This window comes from Etheostoma spectabile, chromosome 14 (genome assembly GCF_008692095.1).
Source record: "Etheostoma spectabile isolate EspeVRDwgs_2016 chromosome 14, UIUC_Espe_1.0, whole genome shotgun sequence".
NCBI classification, from domain to species: Eukaryota; Metazoa; Chordata; class Actinopteri; order Perciformes; family Percidae; genus Etheostoma; species Etheostoma spectabile.
In genome coordinates, this window is record NC_045746.1 from 4,739,963 (window position 1) to 4,750,983 (window position 11,021).

The window sequence follows — 11,021 nt, forward strand, 5'->3', positions numbered from 1 at the left end:
TGTAGTTGCCAAGACAGCTGGCAGCCATGTGACTGTGAAGGGGTTGTACTTCCTGCTTCCTGTCATTATAATAGATGGTCTGGTGTGGATTCCACTGCCCTCCTCCACCAGTAAACCACCACGCACATACATACACGTCTGTCCTCATCAGCATCCAAACGGCCCACCTCACCTCCCCCCATTTCTTTGACAAACCCAGGAATAGATCATTTATTCAACAAGTGCACATGCACTGATTCACATGTCTGTGCACTGTGCTGGGAGACATGCACATGCATGTGCACACACACATAGACACACACACCAGAATCTGAATAAAGTGTTTTGGCCAAGTCTGCTTGCACATACAAGGACTGGTCAAATGTTATCAGTTACCTACATGCTGTCAAAGTTCAAGTAGTCTGTGTATTCATGTAAACAAGTGTCGGTCCATTTAGGTTTGTTTGTTTTCAGCTTCCAACAACATTTTCTATGTGTGTGTGTGTGTGTGTGTGTGTGTATGTGTGTGTGTGTGTGTGTGTGTGTGTGTGTGTGTGTGTGTGTGTGTGTTGCGTGTGTGTGTGTACGAACATCTGGAAGCCAGAGCAGAGCAGTGGTGGTCTACAGGGAGGTGACCCTGGCCTTAGGAGACCCTTTTGCAGACTACCACAAAGCTTGTGTGTCTGGAGAAAAGAGGAAAAGAGGCTGATGGTAGAGCACCTGCCTGCACTTCTGGCTTTGTGTTTGTTCAGGCCAGTTCCATTTTGTTAATTACTGAAACTTACATGCACAAAACAACCCAAATCTCTTTTTCAGGTTGCAGCTACAGGTTGTGTACATATTTATTTAGGCCACGATTTGACATTTTCTGTCTCTGTTTTTGTCTTCCCAGCCAGCTAAAACTGCCGGTCAAAGATTTCTATTAAATCTCTACATTTTTGTTGTTAAAAAATAGGTTATTTATAACTGTAGCCACTTGAAAATATTGGATGCTAATCCTCAGTGGATTTGTCTAGGGATGCAAAACAATAAACAATTTCCAGTTTACTGTAAGGTTGGACACCTAAGTCCCCTTTAGGACAAAACAGCCATTAGAGTAGCTAATGGCTGTATGAGGATTGACTTGGAAGGGCCTAGGGTCATTCTGAGTGGTTTTAGTTTGGAACTTAGTATGCATATATGCAAAAATGTATTCAATTTCACTATTTGTATTTATCAGACCAATAACTTTACTCTTTACATTAATACAGTATTAAGAAGTCCCTCTCTTTTTCCACCTAATACAACCTCAATTTGAAATGATTTAACCAATAGCCAAATCTAAATAATGCAAGTAAACTACCATAAACCATAAACTACCTTAGTTTTAATGCTAATCACCCGTTTCATTCTTTTACAGTATGGCTACTTACACCCAACCCAGTGCTGTCTTCATTTCTTTCTTTCTTAAACATTCTTAGTCTTTTTTTCTCCCTTTCCTCTCTGCCCTCTGGCTCTGAGCTGGGCCAAAATGTTCTGGAAAAAAACTAATGCTAGCTCTGTGTTATGTTAAAACATATATTTTAGAGTGAGAAGAGAGATTTAGTGGAGAAAGCCAGCTGGCTGCTCAAGAGGAATGAGCGGAAGGGTAAATCTGTTGTCTTAATGATGGTGGTGTGTCCCAGGGCTGTGGTAATCTCTAGGAAGGACCTCTAGTTGTTTGGATTTCTATATCTGTTTGTTGTGTGGTTGTCAGTGTGTGTGTGTTAAATTGTGTTAGTTTGTTGTGTTTCAGGATCATTTTAACATTAATTCAGTATGTCTCAAGGTTAGCAAACTGATCCTGGTTGGACTGTACTGGCCTGCCAAACTGAAAAGAAAGATTTCCAAAAAGGATTTGTATTTTATAAAAAAGATCACATCCTATGGCTTCTATTAATTTTTAAAAGTTTCTAGATATGATCTGTATGACTAGATTCATTGTTATCTATAAATTGTTGGAAGGTCCTGAACTTACTGAATACTCCTTAATGTAGAAGGTGTTTTTGTATCAAAACTGTAATATTAACATCAAGTGTGTGTGAGAAAGGAAGGAGAAGTTTAGTCTAAATGTGACCACTGAAAATAACTGACAGATGAATCAGCAATTCTCTCATGACTTCTTGTCTTCATGAACTCCTGACCTCCACAGTTCTCATATCTGCCCTTAGGTGGCTAATTGTGTGTGTGTGTGTGTGTGTGTGTGTGACATGATAATGCTTTGTAGGAGTGGGTGTGTTGAATACAGCTTTATTAAATTGTATAGTTGTACAGAGTTTGTGTTTTAAAACTCCCATGGAGTTTGTGTGTGTGACTCTCATTTAAACTAGTTAATGATATGGCTTTTCATTTCCGTGACCAATGGCCTTCCTATAATCGTGATGTGTAGCTGTCTATGTAGGTTCCTTTTCCCATTGGCTGCTCACTGATCTGTCTGTCATGAACGTCCATTGTGTCAGGCAATCGGATTAGCCCCAGTCACGGTTGGCTCCAGCTATTTACCGCTATCCTAATGGGAATGAATGGCCCGGCTTGTAGTAAGGGATGGACCCTTTGTCTAACGACATAGCAGGGAAATAAAGTAACGTCTAATGTGGTGTGTGATAGTAACCTAACCTCAGGTCAAACAAAGTGTGTGTTGGGTAGCTGGTGTTTCATGCCTCTATCTCTTCCTAACCATGTTGACATATTCTTAAGAAAGAGAAGTGGCTTGTGTTTCAAATTTACTGTGCTTTTCATCCAAAACAGAATCTAATATAAATAAACACTGAAACTAACTATATTTTAGGACTAGCCTTACAACCACAGGCTTTTACCGCCACTTTCATCCATCAATCAGCTGATTAACTTCCTAAACGCATGGTTGTTGTAACTGTCACCCGTTTCAACCGTTTTAAACCGAGAATTTTCTGCCACTAGGGGTCTCTCAATCAAAATAATGGATGTAAACATAAACTTTTGATGACTGTATGTACTATGTACTGTACTGTATGTATGTTGAACATGTCCTGTAACTACTTCTGTAAAACAACAAACAACTATTACTGGGACCACTACAGATCTATTTAGATCATTTAATACCTATAGTCACATTATAGACACTATGCCTGTAGTCTTGCATTGCCAGACCTTCCTCCACAGCACTGCGGGAAAACAGGAAAACATTCCCCTGTGTTAAATAGAAATATTTTAAAGAAGAGGGGTGAGATTTCACATTTTCACAGACAAAATGTGGACAACCTTCATTTCTCTCTCTTTATTTCTCCCTGTATCCCGCCTCTGGACTGGCCAATCGCTCTTGGCCACGAACAGAGTGAATTTCAGTACTGTGAAAAATACGCTCTTTTACTTTACTGATGCCAATCTAAAGATAACTATCTGTGAGTGTGTGTGTGTGTGTGTGTGTTTGTGTGCTTGCTTGCTTGCTTGAGATGTTGGCAAGAGCAGGAACGGTCAAGGGGATTGCAGGCATTTTGTGCATGTGCTTGTGCACGTATATATGTGTGCAGGTTGGCATGGGTGTAGTCTAACCCAGTTTGTAGTTAATTGGTTTCTCTTAGTGGAGCCTTAAATGATCCATTATACGTCAGTGAAATGGTAGGCAAAAAAATAAAGACAAAATGAAGGGAAGAGAGAATTGTTGTTGTTGTTGTTCATGTTTATTGTCCCCATGTGGAGATTAGGTTGCAGCAGAAATAACATCACATGGCATTTTTAAACAACATTAAGACAAACAAGACAAAGAAAACCATAACATGTAGACATCACTACTTATACACCAGAGCACTCAGGCACATGGGGGGAACTGGTTTCCAGACCAGCTGGAAAATAAGAGAGACGTTATTACTGTGCAGGACCTTCATTATTAAGGCGTTTGATAGCCTGTGGAACAAAAGAGATCTTGGATCTATTTTTTGTAAACAGAGGAGCACAGTATTGTTGTCCTGAAGACAGCAGTGCAAATAAGGAGGGAAGGGGGTGCTTCTGATTACCCACAATGCTGTTTGCATTTCTTAGTGTTTTGTTTTTATATATACTTTCCATACTTGGGAATGGAATACCTGATAGTTTACTGGTTGTTATTATTTTTCTAATGTACTTTTTCTAATGTACTTTTTCTGTGCTTCAGTGGCGTTGCCAAACCAACAGATGATGCCAAAGGGAAGAACACTTTCAAGGAAAGCACAATAAAATATAAATTGAAGTATACTGCTGCTGACAAAACAACAGTTTCCTTAGAAAGAACATTATTTGTTGGGACTTAGTATATAATCTGTCAGTCCAAATCTGTCAGTCCAAATGTCCCATTTAAGTTTGTGGTTGAGCACCATGCTGAGGTTATTATACTTATACTCTGTGACAGTATCTAAAGGATCCCCATGTATAACAGTGGGTTTAGGGGACTGTGCTTTTCTAAAATCAATTGACATCTCCTTTGTTTTGGAGGTATTAAACGAGAGAATGTAAAAGATAAATGTCAGAGAAAAAAACAGAGGAGTGGAGGAGGAAGAACAAGAAAGAAATCCCCTTCTTAGCGGTAAAAGTTCTTGGGGTCAAGCTCGTTTATGTGTTAATCTCCGTGCATTCGTACGCAAAAGTATGCATGCATGGCCCTCTCTCTCTCCCCCTCTAGTATTTTCTGGCCCATTAGTTTTCAGGGTCTGTACAGCTTGAGTATATAGTTGGTCAGTAATTCACTCCTTAAGTATATTTGCTGCAATAAGTGGCTTTCTTTTGACATGTGGTGGACTGGTAATGGCCTCTAATTGCAAGAGAAAACCCATTTTGTGAGTGTACTCGCACACATACATAGAAGCATACAGATTCATAAATGTAAACACACGTGTGCAGACCAACTTACATGAGAATAAACAAGCATGCACACACCACCAGAAATGTACACAGAAGCCCACATACACACTGGCAAAGTGGCCACACACACAAACGTCACCTGAGCTCTACATAATCCTATAATAGAGTAGCTAAGAAACCAAACGCCAAATTTATGAAAAGATCCTGACTATTGGACCACATCGGTCCAATAAGAGAGTTTTTCTTCATGTTTTCCACAAACTTCTAAATATATTACTAAAGATAATACACGTTGTTCAACGGGTCCTGAACTGATAAGTAATTATCTACAGTTGTACACCAAAGGCCCTTAAGGATTCAATCCAATATGGCTTGTTTTTAAATTGGCATCAAAAAGTATTGGAATCCATCTGAAACTCATTTCTTCATGAGTTTAATAGTTTGTATCACTAGGTCAATGAAGCGTTTCTATTACACGTATAAGTTTGTCTGATGTGCCTACGGGTATAAAACTTAAAAGGGAATTCAGATTTTTTTAAGTGGGGTTGAATGAGGTGCTTAGCCATAGTCAGTGTATAACATACAGTATATGGCGGTCGGTACACCCACGGTTTGGATAAGCAGGCAGGAGAACCGACACAGAGGCTAAGCTATGTACTGCTGTGGACGCGGGCAGCAGCAAAATATATTCTGGCCAGCTAAAAAAAAAGACCAACCTAAAAAAGTCAATATCGATTCAATTGTATGCTATATTTAGAATATTTTCATTTTTTTTGAGTTGCAATCAGGCAGCCCTTTGTGATGGGGAACCAAAGTTGTTATATCCATCTTTGCTCTTTTCAAAACCACCAGACCCCTTTGACCAAAACAGTAATTTTACCCTGCAGGACACAGGAGTTTCTGCTCAACCGCTGCCTTGATCGCTTAGTTTGTTTTTTGTGTGACTTTGGTAAATCCAAACTAACCCTTTAAAACACCAACGTCCATCTACTAATACACTGACTATTGATAAGTAACTGACACAACCCACACAATATCAGAACTATCCCTTTAATACTTTTTATTTATCAAAATATTTCTGTGTCAAATGTTGAAAGTTGACACTTGCAAAATTATTTGAGTTTAATCGATAAACAAGTCAGAGGATATGCACTGTGACCTGACAAATATTTTAAAGAAGTGTTTTAAAGTTGTGAGAGTGTAGTGGGTGACAGTTAACAATGTATTCAATACAGTAACCACATAAAATGTAGGGTTGTGTAAACAGCTTAATGACAGCTTATCAGCAGTTGCCATGTAAAGTAATGATTGATTGTAGCTGTTTTGTTTTGTCTTGTTTCTCCTGCACGACATAATCAGGAGGGAAAATATTACTGTCTTGGGCAGCAGGCTGAGGTCTTTTAAGTTCCCTCATTAAATTTATCTTGTGCCTGTCTTTGGCACTTTCTACAACCTAGTGAAGCAACAACGCATTTAAATAAAAACAGTGAATGTAACACACTCCCATTACATACAAAACCGACATGACTGAGGGGTTTGTGGGCGGTCTTTAAGGTCCTCGAGGGACAAGTGAGGTTGCATGAGTATGTGCTTTGCGCTGTTCATGTTCCTGTATGTGTCTGTGTATGTACATATGCAGTATGTGTGGATGCATGCAGCAACATATGGAAGTGCTTGTCTCATACATTGTTGTTGTTTCAGTCAGGCGGCTACAACAGACTGAACTGTGAATGTTTTCTAAGGGCAATATTCAAGGCAAATAGAGAATAACCACAGGGAGAGTACCCAGAGGACTCTGAACAAAATGTACTTAGTTGTTTTACTCTGCATTTCTTATTGAAAGTACATTTTAGAATTGCCTTTTTATGTTTGGTGACTTCTGGAAATGTGGACAAGTGATTGCCTTGAGGTAGCCGCTTCTAGTGATACTATTTTATACCATGTTCACACACATGCTGCACACACAACCTGATAGTTCAGATCAGACTTGGGTTTTGCAATTATGATCTCCCCTTGTCTTTCCCCTGCAGACGCACATAATCGACCAACGCTTCTCACTTTCTCTCCTCATGAAACAATTCTGAATTTTACTTTCATCGTCATCGCCCTCGAAAGGGCAAAGCCTTCACTCCTGTTTCCCTTACCAAATTGATTTAGGGTCCCAAGCGGTTTCTGTCAAAATGGCCATGGCATTAAAACCCCGAAAACCTCTTGATATTAGAGAAAAATAATGTATTTCACAGTGCGTAAGGTATTCCAAGTGAGTCACAGATGATTGCAATTTTCCCCTATGACCACTGGATAATAAGTTACATGAATCCCTTCTTCATCTTCCTCCCTCTGGCTCTCTCTCTCTCTCTCTTAAGCAAAATGGCCATCATCCAAAATAATATTTGCCATCTGATGAGTGCTTTAGATGAGTAGGAATACAGTTTCATGTGTCCTTTTTTCTTTTTTCAAATGTTTTCTTTTTTCCCGTTTTCGCTTGCATCTCATTGAACTTGACTTTTTGACATGTGTGCCCCACCCTTCCCCCTCCTTGTTGCATTTTTTATACGTGTGTAAAAAAACAGTGTGTCTTGAACGTTCGCCTGGGTGGTCTCGCTTGTACTACGAGAACCCTTCGACTCTCCAGGGATTTTCATTTGAGAGGGTAGCGGTTCACTGCCACAGCTAGCCTGCAGCTCATAGCGCTGCATGCTTCATTTTAGTTTGATGTTTTTTTTAACCCTTTGTTAAGCATAATTGAGCCTTTTGACTGTTTCTTTTAGAAATGGCACCAAACCTTTTAACACAGTAATTCAAACATTAATCCCACGTATTATTTGTCAAGTCCAAATGAACTAGGTTGAAACTACCTAATTTTGTTTTTTAATTGTGCTTCAGGCCACCCTGGTGATCAGATTTCACAGGCTTTCAAAACAGGTCACTTTTGTTTCTTGTTTACATTTCCGGGACATTATCATAGCTTATAGCTTGACAGTTGATTGAAGTAAAATTTGAAAACAATTCTGCTTGTCTGTTTGGAGTGTGGCATGCTATTCGGCAACTCTCCAGCAGGGAGCACTCTTGGCACATGTTCTTGAGGGCTCCCTCTTTCTCGCAAACAAGACGTGTCAGAGATTTTTTATTATAAATTAGTATCAGCTAAAATTAAATTATGGTATCATAAAATAACAGTTTTACAATTAATCTGAAACATGTTGACTTTTAAAGTCTTAATTTAATTGACATATTAGATTTGAAGACTGTGCTTTCTTTGACTCATTATATAGGTCTAGATATTTATTTGACAGTGTTGCTGTGAATATGTTTGTCTATTTTAGTACAAATCAGAAGTATTCAACCCCAGCATCAACCTTTAGCAGGCCTATAAAAACATCAGTCCGTCCGTCTCTCATTAAAACAAAATGAAACACCATCGTCATCCAAGTGGCAAACACAGACCTCCAATCACCATCTGAGCCACACACACTCCCAAACACACATACACACAGCCCTATATCTGAGTGACACAAATCCCAGCTCAGATGACGCGTTGAAAAGTGAGTCGATGCCACAGCGGTGATTTTATGTAAGACTGTTGGTCTGTCTCTCTCTCTCTCTCTGACTGGGTTTTTGACAGTTTGGAAAGTTTGAAGTCATGGGTTTTAATCAGGGTCTTGTGGCCGGGCACAGAGCATGGCGTGGCGTGGCATGATGGCTCAGTTTAAAGATGTGGGTCTGGGTCGGGGCCAAGCCTGGGTGGCACTGCTAGAAGGAGAAGGGGGGTGAAACAGAGAGAGAGTGGGAGGGCGCTGAAAAAGAGAAGGAGATGGGGAGAGAATCTACTCAGACTGAACCCGCAGCACACAGCAGAGTTAGCCGCAGACCCCCAAAGACCTGAATGGGCTGCATTAATGAAAGCTGATTATGTGAGGGCATGCATGTGTGCATACGGTGGACTTGAATACACACAAACACACACACACACACACACACACATACACAATGTTTGATCAGTGTGAGGAAGTGTGGTGAAGAGATGAATTAATCTAAATCATCCTGCGGGTTTTACTCTCACCAATTCTACACCAGGTCTGGCTGCTAATGTGCGTGTATGCGTTGAATACTTTTACCCCTACTGTGGCAATCATGACTTGATGAACCATAGTGAAGAGAAAGCATTATTTTCTATTAAAAACAAATGGAAAGGCAAATAAACTGAAAGAAATTAACAAATTGAAGTAAAAGGGTTTAGAGGATTATGAGTTGTCACTTTGTCTTTTACAATTTTTTGTCTTTTAAATCCTGGGCCTCTCTATGGTGAAAAAAAATATTAGTCACATTTGACTGACTTTGTATGTGTCTTAAGTGGTGTTATTTCTCTGGAATACAATGTACTTGCAAGAAGTTGCAATGCTCAGTTTATGCCATTTTGTTACACTTTTCTCTACAGTCTGTTCTGTCTGTCTTGACCATCAACAGATCAATGAGATTCTTGACCTCTCAACTCTCAGAAAATGATCTGTTCGACTCCACGGCTGGCTCTAACCATCAATTTGCTGTCCAACCAGACTAAAAGAGGTCCCTAAAATGGTGGCAGTGTTTCTCTGCGTTCAGAACAAGAGTTTTGTGTGAGTCCAGCTGTTTATTAACAAAACTTAGTGACCTGTCTTAGGTTCATTGGTCTAAAGCATTGAAAGTAAGATAGATCAGTATTTTAATCTCTGGGTTTATAATCAAAGTAGGTCATGATGAAAACTGGTGTGATGAAGAAGAGCCAGAGTACTGTATTCACAATGTTACTGTTTGCTGTATGCATTTAGTGTAGATTTTATATAATTTTCTAGATTTGTACGGAATCATTCTATAGATTAATATCTTTAAAAAAAATGTTCATGTTAAAAATAATTGCCCGTGTGGCAAGAGAAACTGCCCGTAGGCTTGTCATATCACACTTGATTTAGAATTGCGTCATTTTGCTTTGACCTACAGTATATTATTATTTCAGTCGTATAAAATCATTGTGGGTAGATAAATCTTATGGATAACAAGGATTATATTACTGGAGGTGGAACAAATTAAAGTGAGAAAATTCCCCTGATGCCTCAGGTCATTTGTAATATATGCAGAGGTGAAGTGGATGTAGTGTGTGTGTGTGTGTGTGTGTGTGTGTGTGTGTGTGTGTGTTGTGTCTGTCTCTAACAATAAGAGCTGTTCTCAGTGAAGTTAATGCATATGTGTGTGTGTGTGTGTGTGTCGTGCCAGGGCCACATTAGAGGAGCCTTTCAAGTCATGTCAGCCTCCTCCTACTCCTCTGCATAGTACTTGTGTTGTGGTCTTCTCAACAGCCAACCTCTCAGAACCCCCGCGAACTGTGTGTGTGTGTGCGTGCGCGTGAGTTTGTGTGTGCATGCATGTAATGTTGTAGGGTTATTCACAGTGTGCGGGATCCCCTAAAATTCTGCTATATTTCTCTTTAGTGTCCCTCTACCTGTTTCCACCGCCTCTTCTCTATGATATCAGTATCTCTCTTTCTTTATGATCAGTACGCTAGAAATCTATAAAAAAATTATGAGTTATGTCAACTTTGATTATGCGTGACTCAGTTTAGCAGTCACCTCCATACTGCTATAATTAGTCTGCGCCTCTGCCCCCATAATGTAGTCGATGACAAACTTGGGGCTTGGTCTCATCCTCCCCTCTACACACACACACACACCCGCAGCTCTTTGATAACTACGCCAACCACTCCAAGCATGCGCTTAGACATTTCAGCACACTAGCACTTACTGTGGATTGAGTTCAGAATATAAGGTCAGCTAAGACTTTGATCCTTACCAAACAGAAAACATGCTAACTTATTGCCGTGACACACCATGCCATTGTGCTTTATGCACTAGCCAAAGGGGAGCAGAAGACAGCGTGTATCTTTTATATGCTGTCAGTGTATTTAAAACTCTCTACATGCTCGGTAGTAGCTGCCTACTGTGAAATAATACAAGATGTTTAAGTTAATGAATTTCTCAGCAGTGTATCAGCCTTCATTAAGACTATGTTTTCTTTATTCCACAAACAGATCAGCTCATTACTCTGACTTGAACTATTTCATTTCTGTTGGTTTTTAAAAGCATAAAAGATGCAAACAACAGAAAACATAATATTAAGTAAGTAAGTAAGTAAGTAAGTAAACTTTACTTATTTAGCACCTTTCACAGACAAGAGGGGTC

The 11,021-nt window shown here is 39.6% G+C and overlaps 1 protein-coding gene and 1 long non-coding RNA gene across 20 annotated transcripts in view; one reads left to right on the top strand and one right to left on the bottom strand.

Annotated features, from left to right (window-relative positions):
* The window catches only part of dync1i1a (dynein cytoplasmic 1 intermediate chain 1a), a 55,381-nt gene that overhangs the window by 7,873 nt on the left and 36,487 nt on the right, over positions 1–11,021 (top strand). The gene's annotated exons all lie outside the window — the stretch shown is intronic.
* Positions 1–11,021, bottom strand: part of LOC116701811 (uncharacterized) — a 25,555-nt gene that overhangs the window by 5,317 nt on the left and 9,217 nt on the right. The window lies entirely within an intron of this gene.